Below are 27,226 nucleotides of genomic sequence, written 5' to 3' on the forward strand. Positions count from 1 at the left end.
GAAAGCTTTGTTAAGGATATCAGTTACAGCGTGTTAGTTTACATACCAATTAGTTGTGTTAATTAGTTAACACACCAGTACAGTGTGTTAGTTTTGCTTCTGGGGAATCTTCCTATAGCTTTTTGTCAAGTTTGATGCCATTTCTTCATGGGCACCTGTCAGAGAACTTCCATTTTTTTCACTGTAACGGAACCCATTGCAGTGTGTGTAGTTTTTGATTGCCGATACCATTTACATAAACTTGCCCAGACAGATGCCAGACTAATATGTGAATTCCACATAATTATAGCCTTAATGGAATTTTAAACGTTACAAGATTTACAAAACTGTCTGAAAACAAATATGCACAGGATATTTCACAAATAGAGCAGTCTTCCTGATAAACCTTTACAGCAACTTTTGCCTGCCTAATTGATACACATTTAGGGAGAAAATTCTAACAGTGTCAGAAAACCTTTGAAATACTTTTTCTCTTTACTTTTACTAGTTGGTAGAAATGTTACGGTTAATGGCTCCTGAATGTGTTTGAAAATGTCCAGTCATTCCATTTACACTATAAACATTGCAAAGATTTTGTATTTACATTAAAATATTTTATCTGGGCCAGTTGTGATTATAGTTAAGAGGCTGTCAGCATTTCCATTATAAACCCAATTTACATTTTCTGGACTCTGTCAGTTTAAAGAACATCATTAAGGATACTACTTAAACATAACATGTCATAATTATATACAAAAACTAACTTGAAGCCTAACTGGCAATTCCTTATTTTTTTATACTTCTCCCAAAATATCTAACTTCCCCACTTACGCAATATACTCCTGTTTTGGATTATCTTTATATTCTGAAGACTCTTTGTAGTTTGGTGTCAGAATTAATAGTTAAAGGAGTTTCTTTTTTTGGAGGGGAGGGCTCATTCTTTAGGAAAAGGACAAATACATATGATCAATGCATCCATCCACACACTGTCAATTTCAATCTCACCTTCCTTTATCACAATATGTCTTGGCCAGAATGAGTGTCGGGAGGGTCCCAGAGTTCAGGCTCCAGCCTGACCCGGAAGTCTACATAGCGATGGAACAACCCTGCAGCCTGAGCCCCATGAGCCCATGCTGGCTAGCATGGGCCAGCCACAAGTGGCTAGTTGCTGTGTAGACATACCCTATATGGCAGACCCCTCCTCCACTTGTCCAGTCAGACCAGATGAGTGGATACATTTTACAATGACTGCTCCATAAATGGAATCTTCCTCGACATCCAAGATTTTTCTTAAGCAACTAGTGTTGGGTGTCCAACTTCAGACATCTTTTAAAGGGGTGTTTTTTTTTAAGGCAGGTGCTCTGCAAATCTGGCTCCTCCAAGGTGTTATAAATTGGACACCTACTTGTCACTTCTGAAAATCTGGGCCTTACAGCTCAGACATGGAGTAAGAAAGGCAAGCTCACATCCCACATAAGTAGCAAAGAGGCTGGGGAAGTTGCAGCCAGGCTGGCAAAGGCAGACAGTTGTGGCCACGGCAGAAAGGGGTAAGGGTGACTTGGCAGTTATGGCTGAGTCTTGTTTCATTCAAACCCCCAAATCAAAGCCAGACTTGAGCAGTCAAATCCTCTGCAAAAAATCCAATGTTCTCATAGCTGTACTCCCATCTCCAGGTGAGGGGTGCACAGCTGTCCTGGGCCTGGGACAAAGACTGATTAGATCAGTGTAAGGTTACTCCTGCTAGACTTGTGTTCTGTATAATAACTCCTCTAAAATCCATTATGCACTCTCTTCTAACACCCATTTCATTGTAATATGTAAAACAGGTTGTAGAGTGACTTTTATTTTTTTAAGAACCTACAGATACTACTCTTCAGTATATTGTAGATTAATTGACTGTGAAATTACAGTTTAAACAGCGGTACAGTTTAAACAGCGGAACCTCTTTAAAGAGTTAGGACTGTAAAGAAGCAGCCAAACAAATAGGTTTTCATTACTTAGTAAAGAGTAAAAAAAGCTGAACTTTTCTTTCAAATTTTGACCAACCTTTAGTCTAAAGACCCAAAAAAGTAAATCAGATTATCAATTACTGACAAAGAAAGATTACAGTGTTGTATACATGTTGGTGCCATCATATTACACAGAGAAGATAGGTGAGATAATATCTTTTGCTAGACCAACTTCCACTCTCATGAAAGAGACGTTTTTGAGTTACATGTGTATAACTACCACAGAAAAGCATGTCTCTTTCACCAACAGAAGCTGGTCCAATAAAAGATATTGTCTCACCTACCTTCTCTCTAAAAAGAGATTACAGCGTAAATACTGAAACCTTTTTAAATTAGTGAGAGCAAATTTTCCATTTAAGTTCTAGGAGCAATATCATAACTAAGCATTGTACTCTTTACAAACCTTGCCACTACAAAATGGACGAGATGACTTTTATAGGTGAACCCTATAGGTAATATTTTAAAATATATAATAATTCAGCTAGAACCCCCAAACACTTCATATGTATCCAGTCTTCTATTAATCTTTTATATGATTTTACGTTAATGTTTTTTAAACTATATCTTTGGACTGCCTGATCCTATATTTCTATAGGCAATAATGTGATTGGATTTCATGATACTCTTAATTGAGGAATGAATTCATGAAAGCTGTGTCTATAAAAACTCATCTGTTCTAAATTTTAGAATCTTTACATGTTTGCGTTCTTAATGGATTTTTTTTCAACCTATAATTAATCAGTGGCACTATACCATCTTGTAGCAGCTGAGATCTGACCCACAGCTTCCTAACTTAATACTGCTTGTATGTTGTAGAAAGAGAAAAGAAATGGCATTTTGGGTGGACAGCTGTTCAAAAGCGTGTTCTTTTGTTAATGTGCAGTTTCTTCTTCTCTCCCTCCCCTCCCCATGGAAACTACTCACTGGATAGATATAGGCTGTTGAAGCCCACCCTGGGTACTTGGGCAGCTAGCCTATGTATGTACGATTAGCGACTAGCCCATCATACCGCTCACACCACTGTGGTTAACTGTTAACATACTAGCTTGATCACAGCTAGTATGGGTGTGGCTCCTCAAGTTGGAAATTACTCCTTCCAGCTTCAGTGAAGACGTACCCTGAGGTTCAACAGCCTTCTTGGCAAAAGCCTACAGGAGCAACAGAATCCGAAAAGGAACTGGTGGTGTGCCTGCCCATATCAGTCAAGGATCATAAGTACCAGAATGATCAATCGCAATCAGTGTTTTTAAATAAGAGCAAATAACATCTAGATGAGCTATCACTAAGAGGTTCAAATATTTAAATTGTGCTTCAATTTAATGCTTGCCTGTGCTCCCGTATTGTAAAGGTAGTGGCAATAGGAAAAACTAGATGGGTTTAGATCATTTTGAAATACTACTTGAACATGCAAATATGAAACTTCTAAATGAAACCAGACCATTTAGGATTAGCATTTTTGTTCCCTTGTATTGTTTGACTGTGGCATGTAATAGTCTAATCTCCTGTGAGTTGTAATGCTTTGGTCTCATTTCGGTTTTTGGGGTTAGCATGTGGGTGTGAGATGTTGTTGGTGGCCTGTGATATACCGGAAGGCAGACTAGTTTTAGTGGTTGCTTCTGGCCTGAAATGCTGACTGATTTTGTCATACTGTCCTTTTCCAAACTGGCCAGAGGGAAAGCCTGAATGACAAAGATACGAATTAGATGACAAAAATGAAATATTTAGATTGGCACGATTTTTATTCTGTAGAAAAACAGACTACTTTAGTCAGCCTTCACATAAATACAAGTATTGCTGTCTTCCTTTGTGCAAATGGTGATTTCTATTACATATGCAAGAACTACTCCCATTCAGCAAAAATGTTACCATTGTGGCACGGGTAGGAGAAAAGGAATTCTGGTTTTCATTTTAAAAAGAAATGGGTTTGACTAATTGGGGGGGGGGGGGGGGGAGATAAGAGTGCTTCTACTTGGGTGGTACAGTGCTTGAGTAGTCAAGGAGCAGTTGATGCTGTTTGGAATGAACTCTTTTAAGCAGGTTCTCTAGTGAGTTGCAACCTCTTTGTGGCTTTCAGGAGATGTAAAAGGGCCAGAATCTGGTCACAAGTACCCAGCAAAGAATTCCCCAGGCACAGGGGAACTGCCTGCTAGTACATCTGTGCACTGCTGGAATGTCTTTGGTTCTCACCAAATTGAGTAGTTGTTGTTTAATCCCTATTTGCTAAAAGGACCTTTCCTATATATGTGTCACAGATAAGACTTTTCTCAGATATATCCTGGCGCGCCTATCCCAAAAGGAGGTCTGCTGCACTTCAGTGATCTACAGAAAGGGCATCACACACTGTTTGTAACAAGGGGCTGACTTCCCTTCAGGGTATGCGTTTAGGACAACATACTACACTCAGGCCACTGTCAAATAAGTATGAATCGTTCCTGTCACTAATTTTGTTTGCTCTTTTGTTGTCATAAAATCTTAATGCATACTGCACACTAATCACCATTCTTTTTCTTTGAAACTACCTGAAGCAATCTCTGAACCACTAGAGATTATCTCTGAGAATTCATGGAGGATTGGTGAGGTCCTATGGGCCTGGAGAAGGAAGATAGTATCTATCTTCAAAAAAGGCTGGAGGGCAAGAGAACATGGGGAATTATAGACCAGTCAGCCTTTTTTATACCCAAAAAAATATGGGAACAAAATATTCAATGTTCAATTTGTTCAAATGAAGAGGATAAGTTGATCAGTAGTAGCCAATATGTATTTGTCAAGAAGAAATCATGCTGAACCAATCTAACTTCCTTCTTTAATAGGGTAACAGGCTAGATGGATGGGGAAAGCAATAGAAGTGACCTATCTGGACTTCAGTAAGACTTTTGACACAATCCCGTATGATCTTCTAATAAAAAACTAGGAAATATGGTCTAGATGAAATTACTATAAGGTGGGTGCACAAGTGGTTGAAACCCTTATTCAAAAAGTAATTCAAAAATACTTTACTGTCATTCTGGAAGGCTTTTTCCAGCGGGTCCCACAGGGTTCTGTCCTAGGTCTGGTACTAGTCAAAATTTTCATTATTGACTTGGATAATGAAGTGGAGAGTTTTCTTATAAAATCTGCGCTAAAGATGACACTAAGCTGGGGGCAGAGGGGTTGTATAACACTTTTAAAGAAAAATATGAACAAACTGGAGAAAGTCCAGAGTAGAGCAATTAAAATAATAGGTTTAGAAAACATGACCTGTGAGGAAAGGTTGAAAAAAAACTGGCCATGTTTAGTTAGAGAAGAGAAGGCTGAGAGGGGCCGTAATAACAGTCTTCAAATATGTAAAGAATTGTAATAAAGAGCACCATGATCAATTATTTTCCACATCCACCAAGGGTAGGAAAAGAAGTAATTTGCTTATTTTGCAGCAAGGGAGATTTGGTGAGATATTAGGGAAAACTGTCTAACTAGAAGGATAGTTAAGCTCTGGGACAGGTTACCTAGTGAGGCTGTGGAATCCCCTTCACTGGAGGTTTTTAAGAACTGACTAGATAAATATCTGTCAGGGATTGTCTAGGTATACTTGGGTCTGTCTCAGCACAGAGAATGGAGTAGACCAGTGTTTCTCTACCTTTTTGATACCAGGGGGCAGGTTGGTGCCTTCCTAACCTGTGCCAGGGAGATCTCAGACACCAGTGGCGGTCCATGAGCTAGTCGTTGAGAAACACTGGAGTAGACCATCTCTCAATGTCCTCTCCTGCTCTACGTTTCAGTCTTCTTTTGGTGGGTTATCTGTTTTTAAAGACTTCGTTTTTTGAGGGGATAGTCAAGAATCTTTCAATTGAGTGCAATGCTATCAGGGAGATTTTAGAGTGCTTTCTTGACATTTTTGGTGAGATAAAGGGCTTTTCACTGATTCTTTCAGACATTATCGCCCATGTCTTTATCAGAATTCAGTGAAGAACAGCAGCTCTGTTTCTACCATATTTGAAATCCCAGGTGGAGTTAAAGTAGACTAAATAGAACATCTTCCTCTCTTAGCAGAGGAGAGGCAATTCTTTTCCCCCTTACTTCTAACCCTGGCTTCCAATTCAACTCGGTATGGACCCTAGAATGTGATCTCTCTACCAACCCCCCGGTCCTTCACTTACACCATTACACACTTATAGTACTATTTATGATGCTGAATTGTTTCATGAACCACATTTTGGATAATATCATGAGGGTATTCCATGTTTCTAAAACTAAATTGGCTGTTTATTAAAAAAACTATTTACAGAGCTGCTGTAATTTCAGCCAGCATTCAAGCCCTGTGCACACGGGCTACCTTCCAAGTACCTTATGCATCTTATGTTCCTCCTTCCCAGTTCTGTGTAGGTCGCTAAATCCTGCAAGTGTGAATAATTCCCCCTGGTGCAGAGAGCTTAAGGCCTAGACTTCATTTAAAGAACTTAAGAGGTGTATTGATCTCATGCAGGTGCTTTGTGAGAAACTCACTTCTGTGCAAAGCGAAGATGGATGTCGCCTTTTTCCTCCTCTTCCCCCAGGAGAGACTTTCAGTCAGATACCAAATGATCTCACACTCTCCATACCGAACCCACTTTGCAACAAGCTTCTGAGCTTTGCTCCTAATCCCCAACGCTCCTCAGCATACATTGTCTTCCATTTCTTTACATGAAGCAAGCCAACACATTGCCAAAGGGAACAAAGATAATAGATCTAATATGTCAGTTTGCAGTGACCTACCTGGGATTATTTTCACATACTTCTTGGCTAAGAGTCTATGAAAACAACGTCACTAGTGTTCCGGAATAAACGTTTACATACATAATACAACAACTATAAATTGCAGAGCCAATAAAATCACCTTCTCTTCTTTCGCCAAATATTGTTTTGTAGCAAACGTGCTACACTTCAGAATCCATTCTCTTTTAAAAGACTATATTCATTATGATCATATTAGGTTTGGTTAATGGAAAAAAACATATGTGCTACACTTTAAAATAGATTACTCAGGTTTACGGGGCTTGCCTACATAGTGAAATATTCAGTTACCTTGTATTAAATTACACCAAATGATAGCTAAAGAGCTACATCAAACACACTTAGGCACTGTGTAACACAAATAGCTAGTCTATTTACATTCAGTGACTCGTGTGTGGACTCGGAACACCAATGCAGGTGTCTTTATTGGCAGGGTTAGGACTACCTTTCAGTAAATAGTCGTGATTGGAATGTGCTAGGGCCAAAGCCAATGCAGCTGCCTCAATTTCCATCAGCTGGTTGGCCCTTAATTTTCCTTTTACTGAAACCAGCACCACTATTTCTGAAAGCTATGTCAGTATTTTTAGGGGCACTGATTTTTGGCAAGGGAAGATATGACAATGATAATGGGCAAACTTCACTCGCATACTCCCCAAAGCCTATGTTACCTTTGTGCTTTCAAAGACATGGTTGTTCGTGTCTGAAATAAAAAGCAAGGATATTGGCTTTTTGAAAACTACATTAAAATGGAGTTAAGGCTGAAAGTACGCACCCTAATTTAAGGTGGGGAAAAAACCTTCACAATTAACAAAAGTATTATAAAATACCAGAAAATTAAGAATTAAATTGAATTCAAAAGAAATCCAAAACAACCTTAGCTCTGCCCTGTAATGACACATGGTGGGCTGTAGGATGTTGGTAAAGAAAACATCTAATAGTTTTTTAAAAAGCTGTGTAATCTAAGATGGGAGCACAAACACTAATCATATTGGAGTATTGTTTTTTTTAAATTTAATTTGTGTTGTATTTTTTTGTCTGGTGCCTGTATGGGATGGAATCAAGGTTGTTTTGGTGCCCTAAATGTTCATGTCTGTGCCTCTAACGTATTTGGATTTCATCTAAGTTTAACTTTTAAAGGTGACTTTGAATTTCCTGGGTCTATTACACTTGATTTTGGGATGATTGTAGCATCCTGCAGCTTTTTTATCCTAATTTACTAATGTGTAATCTCAACCTTAATTCACTACAGGTATACGTCCGTTGCCAAAAGTATCCGCTGGTTCTTCTTCGAGTGCTTGCTCATGTCTATTCCACTATAAGTGTGTGCACGCCTCCATGCATGGTTATCCAGAACTTTTTTCCCCTTAGCAGATCCCTTAGCAGTCCACAATGCAGAACCAGGGTGCTGGAATCTGGCTCGGCACTGAGGAGTTCAAAGAGGTGCCGACTTCGGTCACCGAAGGTGTCTGCAGGGCCGCAATGCAAGCGTCAGTGGAAATCATTGGTACCGAGGCGACGTTCCAGTACCTCTAGCTCGTTGGAGTGCACCTCCGTTTGTCGGCACCGCTTGCGGCGATGGAGGCAGTACTCATCATCCTCCAGGTTGGAGGCGTTGAGAGGGTGGTCCCTGGCATGGAAGGGTGCCCGGGACCGAGGACATACACGGCATCGCCGGTCCAGGGCCTCTGACTATGAAGATGACTCGGGGCCTGTGGCACAATCAACCCTGTGTTGGCCACAGGGACAATGGCCGCAACATTGGCCTTATTGGGCCCCATAGGGTATCCAGATGGGTCTGGGGCCCCAATCCATTATGTCATTGGAGGTGCACCCCATGCCTCCGGCACAGGAAAAGGCCCATAGACACCGCTCCTCGGACGAGAAGTCGGACCCCATGAAGCGACCCTCAGCAGGTGCAACCCTTCGCCAGGAGGGGGTGCACCCGCAGGACGCACCTCAGCAGTCTTCTTCCTCCTCACCTGACGAGGCAGTCTCCCAGGATCACTCAGCGCCACTGGAGGATTTCAGGGTGCACCAGGAGCTGCTCAAGAGGGTGGCCTCCAACTTGGCTCTGGAGGTGAAGGAGTTAAAAGAGGCTGAAGATAGCCTCTTTAATGTGCTGGCGGAGCCTGTCCCAGCGAGAGTGGCCCTCCCAGTCCACGAAAGGGTCCTTAAGATTGTAAAGGCTCTGTGGCAAACCCCTTCCTCAGTTGCTCCTACATCAAAAGTGGCCAAAAAAAAAATACTACGTCCCGGCCGAAGGGTTTGAGTATTTGTTCACTCACCCCGCCCTGGGAACTCTGGTAGTAGACACAGCTAACCAGCGAGACAGGCAAGGTCAGCCAGGGTCCACTCCCAAGAACAAGGACAATAAGAAGCTGGACTTGTTTGGGAGAAAGGTTTATTTCACAGTAAGCTTGCAGTTCAGGATTGCCAACCATCAGGCCCCCCTGGGCAAATATAATTTCAACCTGTGGGACTCCTTCAGGTGGTTTGCTGAGGCCCTGCCCCAGGACCAGGCTGCAGACTTTAGCACTATCATGGAGGAAGGAACCACGGTAGCTAGGGCAGCACTCCAGACATCCTGTGACGCTGCTGACTCGGTGGGCAGGGCCTCCACCATCTGTATGAGAAGGTGCTCGTGGCTGCAATCCTCAGACCTGTCCCAGGAGGTGCAGCAGTCTATTCAGGACCTCCCCTTTGATGGGTCGGCCCTATTCTCCGACCAGACCGATGCGAAGTTGCACGGTCTGAAGGACTCCAGGTCCACTCTTTGCTCCCTGGGCCTTTACATGCCTCAGTTTTCCAGGCGTCAGTCACGGCCCCAGGTGCAGCAGCAGCCAAGGCCTCTGCCCATGCCTTTTCAACCCTATAGGAATAGGGATAGGAATAGGGGGTTTAGAAGAAGGAATCGGCCCTCTAGCTCGTCCTCAGCTCCGCAGCAGGGGCCCCCCAGGAGGTCGGGCAACCAGAGGAGGCAATTTTGATGGTGTGCCCGATGGTGGCACCCTGACTGCTCTCTTGGATCCACCCCGCCCCTTCCTAAACAGGTTAAGGCCCTTCTATCCCGAATGGGCAAAAATCACTTTGGACCGTTGGGTCCTTGGGATAGTCTCAGGGGGTTATGCCCTACAGTTTACATCTATCCCCCCAACAAACCTCCCCCTCCATCCCTCTTCAGGGACCCCTCTCACAAGCAAATCTTCTTGCAGGAGGTGGACACCCTCCTCAGCCTGGGAGCAGTGCAAATGGTCCCTCAAGGCAGAAGGGAGCTCCCAAGGCAGCATGACCTTCTCTTGCAGGACTATGGTCACCTGTTGCACCTGGACCTGGACTCTCTGCACCTCATGGTCTGGAGGCTCTGTGGCTGATGGAGAGAGAGAGAGCCTGCTCAGTGCAGGTCCAGCAAGTCCTGCTTGGCAGCAGGAAGCCTTCCACACAGGTTGTTTATCGGGCTCAGTGGAGGCAGTTTACCTGTGGGCAGAGTCCTGGGGTATTCCGCCCAGCCTCTCACCTATACAGGTGATCCTGGAGTACCTGCTCCATCTAAAGTTCCAGGGTCCTTGGGAGCATAATCTTGCCCACACTCTGACTGCCACCAGCACTGAAACAGAATGTAATTGTTCTATGCCATTTATACCATTACTACTTTCCTATCAACCTTCTCAGTACTTCTAAAAGCAGCAACTGGTAGTAGAGTTAGACACTACATTAGATATTATTGGTATGATAGCCATTTTCATGTTTAACATTAAGTGCTAATAGTGATCCTGGCTGCTATGCCACTTTGACTCAGGTGGGAGTAATGGGATAATAGCTGCAACCAGAGCTGGGAAAAAAAAAATCTGTTGGTTTTATGGGGACTGTGCTTTCACATAAATCTTGCAGAAATTGCAACCTTAATCAATTTATTCAGTTCTATACCTAAAGTATCTTAATTCCAAGATTAGCAAGAACAATCCCAACATATTAAAGGCTTTTGCAAAGACCTGATCCTCAGTAAACACTGGTGTAAATCAGGAATAAACCCATTGAAGTGACAAGGATTGCAACAGTGCAAGTCAGGAGAGTGAGGTCCATCTTCTCTTCCTTAACAATATGGTGGTATTTGGGGAGGGGAGGGGGGAATATTATAAACCTATAACTGTAATGTCCTGTGTTATTCCTGGTATAATAACTATCAATTAGATTTTTTATTCTCACCATCATAAAATATTTACATTGAATAAAATAATTTGAACAATAGTCAAATCAAGACAGCAAGTTTTTAAAATTGCATAAACTGAAAATTGGTTATCTTTTTGTAAACAGTGCTCTTGATCAAGAAAGGTTAATTATTCCCATGTTGCTTTTGTGAGTAACTGTCCTATCAGTTGACAGGAACAAGTTTTTAGAAAGAAATTTTCCTCTTGACATCTAATATGCTTAGGAAAAAATGATGAAATAACTGGATGGCTCCGTTTAAAAGAAACATGCAAGCCTTGTGGTTTTTCTTCACTGACATTCAAGGTTGATTTCTTTAAAAAAAAAAAATAATAAAGATACATCAATATGGTTGGAAAATATTCTGTGATAACCCTCAGACGTTATGGTACTTAATTGAAGTTTGACTAACAGAAAACAAAAGAAGCGTGGCAGACAGTGTTCTATGTATGTCAATTTTGGAGAGTAAATAAAACGTATTCATTTGTATAATGGGCAAGGGGATCCTTCAATGCTATGTAGCTGAATAAACATATCCAGAGGTGTAAGCAGAGTCCATGTCAGGTAGGCAAAACAAATCTATTCTCCTGTATTTTTTCTGTGATATTAATACCTACTCACAAATTTATTCCAATTAATTATCAAACTGAAGGAATTTTTAATCTTTCTGGTTGCTGGACCCAAAGTCTGCCTTTTTCTTTTACGCTTCTATAAAGTATCTGATACCAGTAGTTACAGTTCAGGATTTTGGTGGCCATCAGGATGGGCTTTTTTTGATGTAGCAATAGTGTTGTAGCTAATGATGCACTGGGAGGAAGAGAACAAGAAAAAGAATGTACTTGAAAGTAGAGCTGACTGAGGTAGGTGTGTCCCATCATGCAAAAACTTTTGAGACTTCAAAATTTTTTCTTCAAAACACAGTAATACCAGGGTACAACATATATAGGAATGACAGAGTTGGTCATGCTCATCAGGGAGTACACGTGAAAGAAAGCATAGAGTTAAATACAGTGAAAATTCATAAATGCTCAAACTGTACCATACCATCGCACCATACAATCTCTATGGATAGAAGTTCCATGCTTGAGAATATGAGTATAGTGTAGAAATATACTACCGACCCTCTGACCAGGATGGTGATAGTGATTGTGAAATGCACAGGGAGATAAAAAAGCTACAAAATCAGAAATCTCAGTAATAATGGGGGATTTCAATTATCCCCATATTGCCTGGCAACATGTCAACTCTGCATGGGATACAGAAATAAAATTTCTAGCCATCCTTAATGACATCTTCTTGGAGCAGCTAGTCCTGAAATGCACAAGAGGAGAGGCAATTCTTGATTTAGCCCTAAGTGGCGCACAGGATCTCGTTCAAGAGGTGAATATAGCTGAACCCTTTTGGTAGTAGCAACCATCATGTAATTCAATTTAACATACTTGTATGGGAAGAACCACCAAAGAAATCCACCCCAGTAGTATTTAACATCAAAAAGGGGAATTAGACAAAAATGAGGAGGCTAGTGAAAAGGATATTAAAAGGAACAATCACAAGAGTGAATACCTGCAAACTGTATGGAAACTTTTAAAAAAACGCCATCAGAGGCTCAAATTATATGGATAGATACATATATTTTTTTATTTAGGGTAAGAGGACCAAAAAGCTCCACCATGGCTAAACAACAGAGTAAAAGAGTTTACAGGCAAAAAGGCATCCTTTAAAAATAGGAAGTCAAATCCTACTGAGAAAAACAGAAGGGAGCATAAACTCTGGCAAGTCAAGTGTAAACATATAATTAGGCAGGCCAAAAATGAATTTGAAGAGCAACTAGCAAAAGACACAAAAATTAACACCAAAAAAATTAGGTATATCAGAAGCAGGAAGCCTGCCAAACAATCAGTGGGACTACTGAATGATCAAGGTGCTAAGGAACACTCAAAGAAGACAAGGTTATTGCAGAGAAGCTAAATGACTTCTTTGCATCAGTCTTTACTACAGAGGATGTGTGGGAGATTCCCACACCTGAGCCATTTTCTGAGGTGACACATCTGAGAAACTATCCCAGATCGAAGTGCCAATAAAGGAAGTTTTGGAACAAATTGATAAATTAGACTGAAATAAGTCACCAAGACCAGATGGTATTCACCCAAAAATTCTGAAGGAACTCAGATATGAAATTACAGAACTATTAATTGTGGTATGTAAACTATCCCTTAAATCAGACTCTGTACCAGATGCCTAGAAGATAGCTAATGCAATGCTGATTTTTTTATTGTTTATATTTTTTAAGGATCCAGAGCAATGCTGGAAGTTATAGGCCAGTTATAGACCAGTAAACCTAACTTCAATACCAGGCACATTGATTGAAACGACTGTAAAAAACAAAATTATCTGACACCTAGATGAACACAATATGTTGGGGAAGAGTCAAGAAGGCTTTTATAAAGGGAAACTATGCTTCACCCATCTACTAGAATTCTAAAGGGTGATCCAGTGGATATAGCATACCTGGACATTCAGAAAGCCTTTGACATGATCCCTCACCACAGACTCTTAAGGAAATCAAGGAGTCATGGGATAAAAAGAAAGCTCGTCCCATGGATCATTAACTTGTTAAAAGATAGGAAACAAAGGGTAGGAGTAAATGGTCAGTTTTCACAGTGCAGAGAGGTAAATAGCAAGGTCTCCTAAAGATCTGTACTGGGACCAGTGCTGTTCAACATATTCATAAGTGATCTGGAAAAAGGAATAAACAATGAAGTAGTAAAATTTGCAGATGATACAAAAATACTCAAGTTAAGTACAAGGCAGACTGCAAAGAGTTACAAAGGAATCCCACAAAACTGGGTGACTGGGCACCAAAATTGCAGATGAAATTTAATGTTAATAATTGCAAAGTAATGCACATTGGAAAATATAATCTGAACTCTACATACAAAACGATTTCGTCTAAATTAGCTCACTCAAGAGACTGATCTTGAAGTCATTGTGCATAGTTCTCTGAAAATATGTGCTCAATGTGCAGCGATAGTCAAAGAAGCTAACAGTTAGGAACCATTAGAAATGGGATAGATAAGTTAGAAAATATAATAATTGCATTATCTAAACCATGATATGCCAACATCTTGAATACTGCATGCAGTTCTGGTTGCCCCATCTCAAAAATATATATTAAAATTGGAAGACGTACAGAGAAGAACAACAAAAATTATTAGGGCTATGGCTTCCATATGCGGAAAAATTAAAAAGACTAGGATTGTTCATCTTAGAAAAGAGATGGCTGAGGGGAGGATCTGATAGAGGTCTATAAAACCATGAACAGTGTGGAAAAAGTGAATAAGGAAGTTTTGTTCACACCTTCACATATCACATGAACTAGGAGTCACCCAATGAATTTAATAGGCAGCAGGTTTACAACAAACATAAGGAAGCACTTCTTCACACAACACATAGTCAACCCATGGAACTCATTGCCACGGGATATTGTAAAGGACAAAAGTATAGTGGGGTTAAAAAAATAATTAAATAATTTCATGGAGGATAGGTCCATCAATAGCTAAGATGAACAGGCATGCTGTGGGTGTCCCTAAGACTCTGACTGCCAGAAGCTGGGATTGGACAACAGGGGATGGATCACCCAGAATTGACCTGTTCCGTTCATTCCCTCTGAAGCATCTGGAACTGCCCACTGTCAGAAGACAGGATACTGGGCTAGATGGACCATTGGTCTCACCTGGTATGGCTATTCTTATGTTCCTGTTCTACATCAGTACAAAATGAGACATTTCTTTTGAAATTCACCTAAAAAGGGAGAGAGTAACCCAGCCGCACCCACAAATAACTCTGGGCACTTAACTGGGATGTAGGTGACTCAAGTTGAAGTCCTTGCTCTGCCTGATTCAGAGCAGGAACTTGACCCTTGGTCTTCCACATCCTAGCTAAGTGCTCTGACCACTGAGGTGGTAGATGGATGGACACGTACATCCCACCACTGACTAAATCGAAACTAAAATATTCCTGTGAAAAGTTTCCGTTCTTGTGATTTGGCCTTTTTTATTTTACATTGTCAATAGTGTGGTAAGCACACCATGTCTCAAAGCAGGTCTGTGGTTCATGAAGCAAAAGTATGAATGTGAAGATATAAGGTTCCCCCATCCCCATAAATGTCATACTATAAATCTGACAGATGAAGTCTCTGTTCTTGTATAAAATGGAAAGCCCAGGTGGTCTTCACCTTAAATACTTAAATATCCAGTGGAATTTCTTGCAACTTTCTTAAAACTCAACATTTCAGATGAAAATAACTAAATAAAATTACACTGCAAATTTCCATGGCACTAAATAATACTTTGCCAGTAACAAATTGTTTTACTAAAAAAAAACAACAACAAAAAAAACCCTGAATCACAACCACCAGGTTGCAGACTCGCATTCCCCCCATCAGATTCACATTAAATCTTGTATAAAAATTTGCCATTTAAACAATGTGTTAAAAAAATATGAAACCAAACTACTCTTCTGTACTATATAAATATACTGACTCCTGTGCTCCTCTCCTATGACCAACCGACACACTAAACCTGTAAATCAAAGATTAATTTGTCTTTTTTAAATGACAATCACATGTTCTGTTTAGTATACCTCATGTGTGGCTCTTAATTCATTTTCCTGTTTTGAGAACAGAGTAGCTAAAATGAGCGGAAAAGGTATTGGGAGAACATGGTTACCTGACACCCAAGCAAAGAGATGCTATACTAGAGTAGCATGAAAAAGGAACAGAAGCCTAAGTGGGAGAAAGTGAGAAAGGAAGCTTTAAGGAGAACAGAACGGATAGCAATAGGGAGACAAGTTGCCTGGAAGCTCATGTTAACAGTATTGCAGACAGACACTGTGGGGAGAATGGATCGGTGGAAATGTACACATGTTTGCATGCACTTTACTTGTGGTTAAGGGAATCTAATTTAGTGTAATTTGCTCACTAGTGTAATCAGGCTCAGATAGGCCTGATTCATTGTTGCCCAACACCTTGTACTCATCTACATCAGTGCAAAGTGAGAATAAAATGCTGCCATTCTGACTTGGTGTAAACGCTCTTTGCACTGGGTAACAACAACATAAGTTGCAGGGCAACAATGGATTTGGCCCTCAGAAGCCAGAAGAATATGTAAAACATAATGCAAAAATAGGGAAGAAACAGTTTAAGTTTATGCTTTTTCCTGGCTCACTAACCTTGAAGCTACATGAACACAGACTATGTTAAACATCAGTAACCAAGTGTTAAGGAGTGAAAGGAGATCTAACTTGTGCCCCCATACAGCATTTCTGAATGTGACCCAGAATCCTCAGTGCTATGGGTCAAATCTGGATCTCAAGTTGTTTGATAATCCTCCCATCACCTCAAATCTTTGCTTGAAGATGATGGATCTGAGTTCTCAGCTGGCAAGAACTGGTATAGCTCCATTGACTTTAATGGAGCTACACCAATTTACACCAGCTTTGGTTGTGGCCTATATTTTTTAAATCCCTTTTGCCTGTATCAAATAATATTTATATACTTTGTGCTGTGCAGGATAAAATATATGGACAAAAATGTCTTGTGCAGTGTTATACTAAAGCTAGATTGTTTGAGTAAATCCTAAATTTACAATGTATGACTTATCAAGAGACACTAATGAGGAATTGTATTTATTCACTGAGTGAACTTACTTACTATACAGCTTTATAGAACTGCATTTCCAAAACTGTAATAAAAGGTTTCTCATGCCATCTACTTACCTAGCATATCTAAAATTTGAAAAGCAAAAATATTATATTTTTCTTACTAAATATCTTGGATTCCAGAAGATATAAGGGTTACAGATAGTGGTCTAGGCTGTATGATAATCTACAACCCATTGGGATGGCCCATTGGGTAGTAGACTAATCTGGTTTTAAAAAAACATCCCAAAACTTTCTCAAAAAGTTATGGGGGTTTTGAGCAAGAATGACTGATTCAGGTTTCACTCTAAATTGATTCCCTGTATGTATGCTAGAGTCCCATTGTAGTAGACACCATATACACACAACTAAAGGATTGTCTCTGCCTCAGTCAGTTTGTGTATCAATCTTTCCTTGGACTTTAAAAAGAATCTTGTCACAAATTACACTTAACCTTTTCTGGAGGAAAATCTTACAATAAAATTCCATGGTAACATTTTAAAGTAATATTAATTCCAGTGAATTGTGAATATTTAACCCAAAAAACTCTGGGTAAAATTGTCAAGTGTACCTAAGTAACGTGGGTGCCTAATCTCATTAACTTTCAATGGGATTTAGGCTCCAAAGTGCCTATGTCATTTTTTTTAAAATGGGACTTGCCACTTTTGAAAAAGGCAAACTCTAAAAGAAGTTTACAAGTCCCAAATTCCTGATGCTTTGTCCTCTTGGCAACAAAATTTTCCAAAACCAGAGGAACCCCTTTCTGTTGCTGTCAGTCTGAGTCTGTATGAGTGCTTATGGCTGCAAGTAAAATAATTCCCTCCTTTCCAATTCCCCAGCTGCAGCCCCAAATTGTATGATTAAAATCAAGTCACTGTAGCTCCAGAGTGAACAACTCTTTAACATCCCTACAGAGGCTTTTCCCTACTATTCCTCTCCCAAAAGCACAAATCATCCCTAGGTAACTCAGATTGCTTCCTCCAGGACCAAATTCCACGATTGTAACAAACTGATCCTGGAGTCTAATAATGCATTCATTGTCTAAGCATTCACCTAACAGTATAAATAAACTTCAGCGTATAGATGGTTTGTGAACTGCTCACTTTGATAATTTATTCATAGGATGAGAGTGGTCACCATCCTAAGTCACATGTATTCTACTCTTTTACAGTTTGACCATTTAAACAGAAGGCCAGAGCATTTGAAAATTTGAAAGTTTTTGGCAAAACCTGTGCTTTGCTAGCTTAAAAGCTTTGAAATTTTGTCAATCGATTCTGCAAGAGAATAATGAACAGCAAAAAAAGACAGACATTCAGTTTGAATTTTTAGACAAGTGAACACCTGTCACAAATCCCTAAAATTCACCAGTTTTGCAAACACTTGGATGTGCAAATGTTAGTGAGTAGTGAATCATGTGACACTCAGGATCACAGTGAACCAAATCTGCCACCTTTTTTCTATGAAAATAGTTGTGAATCTTTGTATTTATCAAGCTCTCTTTGCAATAAACAATTATTATGATCTAAATTCTGTCTTTCTTTAGAGAAAAGACCATGATTTTTGTGTAGCGCACAGTCTAGGCATTGACAGAAACTAATCCTATTTCTGCACACTTGTGCTCAGTACTGATACAGTCAATTCCTTATAAAATGCTGGTGCCTATGTACCTTAGTGATTAACACTACAAACATAAAAATAGCTAGATAATTCCTTTGTACTGAATTACACTTAAGACAAGCATATACTAATAACGTACAAATACTTATGGCTGCCTACCTTTTGATTTTTGTATGCAGAATACATTTACTCATGGTGTATGGATTCTGTTCCTCCTTTCTGGTGTTGTCTGCAGTCACTTTAAATTATAAAATCCATCTGCAGTTCATACTCTCCTTTTAGTGAGTGTCACTGAGAGGATTGAACACACATGAGCAGCTTTGCGTTGACTCTCAGTAACACTAATTTCTTTTTAAATCTGCTGCTGCAAGCAGAATAAGTATGATAATTGATTGCCATTGCTCAGAGAGCATGTATCTGAGATATCCACTGGTTCTATTATGTAGTCTTGAACTAAATATGGCTGTGAAAGGGCTTAAATACATGCCTTATCCTGTTATTGCTTCTAGATTTGAACTATCAGGACTAACACAATAGTCCATAATTTATATGCCTCTATACTTCTCTCTCCCTTTTTCTATTAGTATGATTGGTGCATGAGACATCATCTCTTCTAAAGAAGTCTACCCACTCTCTAGATCCAGTTTATATGCAACAGGATTTCTAATTTAATTTAGTAATCAACTTTTGGCCAATTCAGACCTAACTGTATTTTTTTACTATAATATTTTATCATTATGTATTTAAGCAAATGTCATTGCAATGCAAATATGAAGGCTGGCAGATTGTTATCTGTCTAATGTTTATGGTTGGTTGCTAGGAAAAAAAGTCCATTCAGTAGAACCAGGGGATTAACTAAGTATATTGTGGAGACAAGCTGTTTGATCAAATGAAAAACTGGATCTTGAATTCAAAAGCTCTTCCTTGTCACAACACAATGACTTTCCCTTGATTGTTACCCATTCATTTGAACAAAGGGAAAATCCTAACTACTCTGTCTATTGTAACTTAGATGATATGTTATAGCATTTGGGCTCGATTTTCAATGTTAATTATTTAGCCATCTTAAAAATGTCCTGCTCTTACAAAACATTTTTTCTTCTTGAAATAACATGGGGTTTTTGTATTCATGTTCTCCTTAAGCCTATTGATAGGGAGTCAGTAATTAAAAAAAGCGAATTAGAGAGTCTAATACAAACAGAATAGTTTGAAAATTGTACCATATTGTATCAAGTTTAGAGCTTAAAAAAACCCTCAACATTTTTCACTAAAAGCCCCTTTTTTCTCTCATTATCTTTAGTGCAAATGTTGGTGTATAGCAGGACAATAATACTGAAACGTGTCTCTAGATTGGATCAAAATGCTAGCCAAAGAAGAAGCTATCTGCAGCCTCTTCACTTGTACTGTAGATGGGCTTATGAGGCAAGTGTTTCTGGAGAGAGATCTATGCCACAGTTGCAAGATAGCTCCCCCTCTGATCTCATTATGTGTGGTCCAGTTAAGGAATGCCCCTCAGGCCTCTAGACATTACCTCTCTCTATGGGCAGTGACCAATAGCTCACTCCCTTCTTTCTTTGGTTTCTGGCTGTAATCCCCTCAATCTCACTGTGATCTTCCGCAAGCAGGTCTGACAAACATCCAACCCTCTGCTCTTTAGTTTCCATCCAAGGACAAGAACAGTGTTCTTACCAGTACCCTCCATAAGCAGGGTACATTTATTCAAGGATAAAAAGTGTACAGAGAACATATAAAAACATTCAAAGGATCTACACGCATAATAAATGTACCAGAAGTCACCCATCAATCTTAAGGGGTAGTCTCCAGTGTTTCCAATCCTTAAACAGAGTGTCTTTTCCTTGGCAAAAGTTGTGTCCATTTGTTGAATCAAAATGAAGTGCTAGAGGTTTTTAAGGCCTGGCTTGACAAAGCCCTGGCTGGGATGATTTAGTTGGGGTTGGTCCTGCTTTGAGTTAGATGGACTAGATGACCTCATGGAGTCCCTTTCAACCCTAATATTCTATGATTCTTTGTTTCTCTGGGCTTCTACCTATTTGAACAAGTAGATGCAAGCCACCCCAAAGGGTGATACTTCTCTGGAGCTATTTAAAATCTTAGTGGCCCACCATAATCACACCCCCACAGTTTTTAAACCCTCGAGGGGTTGTGGTAATTGTATTCTACTCCATGTGGGGAGGAGCCCTCATCCCATGGAATAGAATATAATTCCCTAAAAATATTGCATTTGATGGCAATATCTGTCACAATTCAGGTTTGTGCTAGCATTCAGATGCAAGACAGAATCAGGGTTTTGTGTTCAAAATCAAGGGTGCTGAAATTTTCAGAGCTGTTTTGTGACCTTTTGGCCTTCAATCTTGGAAACCTCACAAGATCAGCTTCTCCTGTGAGACTTCTGCAATCTTGTCGAGAGGCAATATCTCCAGAAAACCTGTTGTCTCGACATTTTCACCATTGTGGGCCATAGTTTTGCAAGAATGGCTGTTCCCACAAGACTTCATTCACAGGTGACTCTCAACCAAAATCAGGAACTTGTTTGATTTGGAGTTCTGAGTCTGAACCTTTCAAAAATCTGAAGGGTTTGATGGTTTCACTTCTATACTTTTTAATTCAAGGTAACCTTCCATCATGTGGCTAACCCATTCTTTTGAAGTCTGTATTCACTATCTTGGTTGGATGACTAATCTGGTTGGTTGGTTTGTTTTTAACACTTCCCTCAGCCCTTTGGATTTGTTGGGGAAAACACAACACCTTCCATTTACATCTTCCATTACTCTGGAGTAGAGCTCTGCCAGTTTTGCCATTTCCCTGCAGCTTAGCATCCCGGTACCAAGCCCACTCATCATATCCTGAGCACCTGATACATCCCTAGGGAGTCAGCATGGTCTAGTGGATAGAGCATTGAATTGGGTCTTGGGACCTGGTGCTATTCCTGGCATGGGCACTGGCCTGCTGGATAACCTCTGGTGAATCACATCACTTCCATGTACCTAAAGATGGGGATAATGATTCTTACCTCCTTTGTAAAGAACTTGGAGACCTGCTGATGAAAAGCTCTATATAAGAAGAAGGTATTATTACTTATTTCACCAACAATTCACTTTAAATCAGTTTACTGGGGAGTTGAGTGGTCTTGTCACTCCTTAAGTAGCTGGCACCCCCCTAGATAATCATGGCTGCTAATTAGACGGACTGCTCTGCCCAAATCCCTCCCAGCCCTTCTACTCCCATGATACAGATGCAGCAAAGCCGCACCTCAGTGAACTCTTACAGACTGCAAATAGAACCCAGCACTCCTTGCTCTTAGGAGTTGTATTTCAATAAGGAGAACACTATATTGAGTAAAAAACACTCCCTTTCACGCATTCAGTCCATTCAGATAAGTAGTCGTGGAAGCACTGATGGTAGCCAGAACAAACATTTGTGACTCTGACCTCTTTCATGATGATAAAAGAATAAACATCGAAGACCATTACTAATAAATTGTCCATATCTCCTTCAATGAAGAGAATCTTTCAGCCATCCTAAAATAGTCTGAAAAATAACAAGTGATGAGTAAATCAGCACCTGATGCTAGAGGTGAGGAAGGCTGGTGGAAAAAGGAAAATTCTTTATTAGTTTTAATAGTGGAAGTCAGAGGCATATTAAATATCTTTTATGAAATTGTTAGTACATTCATTCCTTTGCTTTCCCTCCTGTGAAGACTTTGGTTTTTTAATCATATTGTATTGTAAATGACACTACTTATCTTCTAAAGGTTTTGAAAGAAAACTATACATACATTTTTAAATGGAAAAAATAATTGAATACAGTTATGGAATTGTTCATTCTTGTTACCATTTCACTAGGCAACCTCCGCATCCTTGATTTACTAAATCTATTCTACCAGTAGATTAAGATCTTTTGTTTGGGAAAGTGCTTGACTTGATATTAATGTAAAAAGAAGTTAAGAATAGCCTTATAAAAATGCTTACAGAAGAAAAATTTCATCAGGTAGGTTAAAAATATTCACAACTGGAGAGAGGTGAGTTCAATAAAGATTTTTTTTTCTTTAATTTTAAATATGACCTGTTATACCTAAAAAATTACTTGGCAATGCTAGGGATACTGACACCTTCATATGTTCCTCGGAGTTAGTTTGAAGAACAGTCATCAGATAGAACTGCCACTTGACAGAACTCTATTGTCAATAGCCAGGTAAAAGAGCATATAATAATATAATATTTGAAGAACAGAATGTAGGCATTGGAAAATAATGAATAAAGAAAGGAAAACAGTTTCCTTGACAAGATCAAGGCCAGGAAGAATGTTTCAGGTTAAAATAACTGTCATATGAACTCAGAACTTTTTAGAAGCTAAAATGTGGGAAGAATAAAAACAATGTGATGATGGCAATTTGATTCATAGAGTTTAAGGCCAGAAGGGACCACTGCATAATTTTGTTTGACCTCCTATTTGTCACAGGCCATTAAATTTCCCCCTGGTTACTCCTGTATTGAGCCCAGTAGCTTTGTATTTGACCAAAGCATAGCTTGTGTTTGGCTAAAACATGTCTTCCAGAATGGAGTCCAGACTCCTTTGTCCAGAAAGCAGTCCAGACTGATTTGAAGACTTCACAAGATGGAGAACTCACCACTTTCCCTTAGTAGCTTGTTCCCATGGTTAATCATCACTCTTATAAATGCACGCATAACTTTTAACTTGAATTGGTCTAGCTTCAGCTTCAAGTCGTTGGTTCTTGTTCTACTTTTTTCTCCATTAGATTAAAGAACACTTTAGTACATGGTATTTTCTCCTCATGAAGGTACTTATACACTGTGATCAAGTCACCTCTTGATCTTTTTGATAAGCTAAATAGATTGAATGTTTTAAGCCTTTAAGGCACTTTCTCCAGCCCTTGAATCACTTTTGTGGCTCTTTTCTGTATTCTCTCCAATTTTTCAGTATCCAGTGGTGACTGACCCTTTAGGGTCTTCTTAATTGTCAGCAAAGGTTAATTGTTAGGGCCTGTATGTCACTGTGCCTAGGTGTATATGATTTCATTCAGAGAGTGGAGGTTGAATATCAGGCCTTGGACTTCAGAGAACACTTTCTAGAAAAGAGGGTTTAAGGTCCTGGGTGGCGTAGTCTTCCAGATACCAAACTGCAGTCCAGCAGAATAGAACTTGGATAAGAATGACTGCTGAACTGTGATAACATGGAAATTCATATTTCACAACAAACTAAAAATCATAATACAGTATACTTGAAATGAATAAAATTGTCTTCATGCACATGCCATTATATGTTACCAAAAAAAAATGTCTGAATTATATGAATCATGCTTTAAGTAATCAGGATACTTTTGGGGAGGGCTGTTACAATTTGTTGTCTAGGATTTTTAATCAGGAATCAATTTGGGGGAGAAGTGTTGAGCCTGAAAACAAGACAGGAATTAGGAGAGGACAGCCCTCTTTTTTTGTTGGGAAAGCCACATGTCTTCATTGATTCTTGATATCTTTGTGGGTTAAAGAAATGAAGCTTGGTTTAAGAGTCCTGGAGATTTAAATGGACATCAGTGTTTTGCTGAAGGCTAGTGTGTGTGTCTGCATAATTCTGCTGATTAGTTTATCAAAAGTTAGGCAACTGTGAGCACTTACTTGAATTGTTTACTTTCTCTTACAAATGTGTTCCCATTGTTTTTTCTGCTATCCCGATTCCTGTTTTAAAGATTTTTTTTCCTTTGGTGATTAGGTGGAATACTGTACACAGACTGAAGTGTGAACTGTTTTAGACCTATGCTGTTACCTTAGACAAACCTAGTAGTTAGATCTGGTTGGGACTCTTGACAAAACACTTTTAATGAAAACTGAAATTTTTCATGGGGAAAGGGTTGCTTTTAACAAATTTCTTGACTAGAACATTTTTTTAAACCTTTTTATTTTTTTTAATTTTCAAAATCAAAGCAACATTTCAATTTACCTGAACCAATTTTTTGGGGGGAGGAGAGGCAGGGCAGAGAGGGGGGGAATTATGAAATTTCTGATATTTTGACTTTTCATTCGCATTCAAGATGGGGAAAAATTCTGAAATCTAAAACTTTTGGAGGATGGAAAAATAGTTTCCCACACACCTCTACTAATATCATAGTTTGTACACCTCAAATGAAAGGTGGTCTAACATTTAATATTTCACTCTTAATGTCTCACAGATCAGTCCTGAGGGTTTTTCATCATCAGGACTCCCCTGTTTCCTGAGCTGAGAGCAGGGTCCTGGTGTGATTGGTAGCTAATAGTATGTGTTCAGAAGGAAGGAATGACCAGTATGACTCTTGGGATAAGCTTATCTCAGGACTAGTCTACACACACATTTAGTTTGTGTCAAGCATTTTGATCTAGTCCTCCTTGCTCTAGTCCCATTTCAAAGAGGACGAGATAAAATACATTAACAAATTGCTGACGCACAACAACAGGATCCATACAGACCGTTAGTCTGTGGCAAGCTAGCGTGGAGTAAATTCATATTCCAGCTAGCCCAAACTCAATGTTCATATATACAAGCCTTGTTACCAACTGTCATTGTGACTTTTTTAAAATAAAGCTCATGCAGCTTTCATAATGAACTTTTGCTCTCATTCAAATATTGCCCACCATTTCTGTTTTCATCGACTGGTTTCATCAGTGATGGGGCCCTTAGTGAAGATGGTCATTGTTCCCAGTGGGACTGAATGCATACTGGCCTCAGTGAAAGTGGCCAGCCTCTGCATTCTATGGTTCGGAAACTAGATTGAAAACTGAGGCAATGAGGGAAACTGGGGTGTAGTGGGGATACAGAGGAATATGAGATTCAGAAAGGTGTAATGTGAAGGTTTGGAGACCCTGGGGAGAATGAAAGGGAAAATATAGGGAGCAGGGGTATGTAGAAAATTGGAGGAGGACAGGAGACAGTGAGGAAGCCTGAGGAGAGATAACGAATGAGGTAGAGAGATAGAATGACAAGTTCCCAATCCGAGAAAGCAAGTAGAGTCCCACTCTAAACAGGGAGGCCTGTATTTTTGTTAGTGCATTTAAAATAGCATTCTGAACCTGAATGGATGTGTTTCTGGTGGGTGACTGGTTCTTGGCCCCACACTATTTAAGATTTTTATCTGTGAATTGGAAGAAAACAAAATCATCACTGATAAAATTTGTAAATGACACAAAAAATGGGGTATTATAAATAATGAAGGGGACAGGTCACAGATTCAGAGCAATCTGGATCACTTGGTAAACTGGGCACAAACACATTATGCGTTTTAATACAGCTACATGTAACTGTATATATATTTGAATATTTGAACACAACTGTATTAAAGAATATAGGACATACTTAAGGATGGAGGACTCTGTCTTGGGAAGCAGTGAAACTGAGAAAAATTTGGTGTCATGGTGAATAATCAGCTGGGCTCCCATATGGCCAAAAGAGGTAATGCGATGCTTGGATGCATAAATAGGAGAATCTTGAATAGGAATAGAGAGATTATTTTATCTCCATATTTGTCACTGATGCGATGCCTGATGGAATACTGTGTCTAGGTCTGGTGCCCACAATTCAAGAAGGATGTTGATAAAGTGGAGAGGATTCAAACAAGAACCAAGAGAATGATTAAAGGATTAGCAATTCTATTATAGTGATAAAGTCAAGGGGCTCAATCTATTTAATTTAACAAAGAGACGGTGTGACTTGATTGTAATCTATAAGTGTCTAGAAGGGGAACAAATATTTAAAGATGGACTCTTCAGTCTATCAGAGAAAGATATAATATGATCAAACGGCTGCAAGTTGAAGCTAGACAAATTCAGACTGGAAATATAAATTTTTCCAAGGGAGAGTGAATAACCACTGGAGCCACTTATCAAGGGCTTTGGTGGATTCTCTAGGACAATTTTTAAATCAATATAGGATGTTTTTCTAAAAGATACACTGTAGGAATTATATGGAGAAGTTCTATGGTCTGTGTAATACCTGAGGTCAGAACAGGTGATCACAAGGCTTCCTTCTGCCCTTGGAATCTCTGAATAGGGGGAGAGTGGTTTCTCCCTAAAGACCACAAAGAACAATTTATTTTATTGAGTTTTTTAAAATCTTATCATTAAGTCAATGTCATAATATTTTGAGGTTAAAATTATGATTTAATAATGCTTCCAGCTGTAATACTGCTATCTTGCCCCAACTAAAGGATTCCTGTATGTAGCCACTCCCTACATACCCACCAGTCTACCTGCTGACTCATTTTCCACTGGTTCTGAGTCTTGTCTCCTGCTTCCGGCCTGAAAGCAACCCTGAGTGAATGGTGTGGAGATCCTAGAGTGACAGATTTCCAGCCATGGAGCCCAAAGCTGCTCTTTGCTGAAAAAGGCATCTGAGAATGGAGATATCCTGATCCCTGTCTAGTTTATCTTCTTCCTGCCTGGATGAAGGAGATTCATCAAATGATTCTAGGGCTCAGGTAAGAAAGCAACCTTAAAAGCATCTGAGGGGAGACAGACGTGGCAAGGGAATATGGATTGGGGTTAGAAGAGAGAAAGACAGTTGGGCATTGAATTAACTTGACTCTCATCCCTCACTTTAACTCCCTAAGGATGAATATACTCCAGAGTTCCAAAGGGTGGGAAATTAAAGCTGGAGATTTTGTCAAAGGCAAAAAAGAAATTGTCTTCCCTTTATAAAGGTAGTCACTCTGAATGTGAAAGGTTCACCCAGCAGCACACCATACACCTTTTAATGCAATTGTAGCGCATCAGTGTACAGTAGGGTTACCACCTGGCCGGTAGTTGACCGGCCTAGCTGGGTTTTTTGGATTTTCCAGTTAAAACATAAGAACAGCCATATTGGGTCAGACCAATGGTCCATCTAGCCCAGTATCCTGTCTTCTGTCAGTGGCCAGTTTCCAGAAAAATAATTTAATCTGCTGGGAGGTTTTACATGGGTCTAAAGATTTG

The sequence above is a fragment of the Emydura macquarii genome, unplaced genomic scaffold (genome assembly GCF_026122565.2).
Source record: "Emydura macquarii macquarii isolate MOO-44397 ecotype Brisbane River unplaced genomic scaffold, CSIRO-AGI_Emac_v2 contig_2636, whole genome shotgun sequence".
Classification (NCBI taxonomy): Eukaryota; Metazoa; Chordata; order Testudines; family Chelidae; genus Emydura; species Emydura macquarii.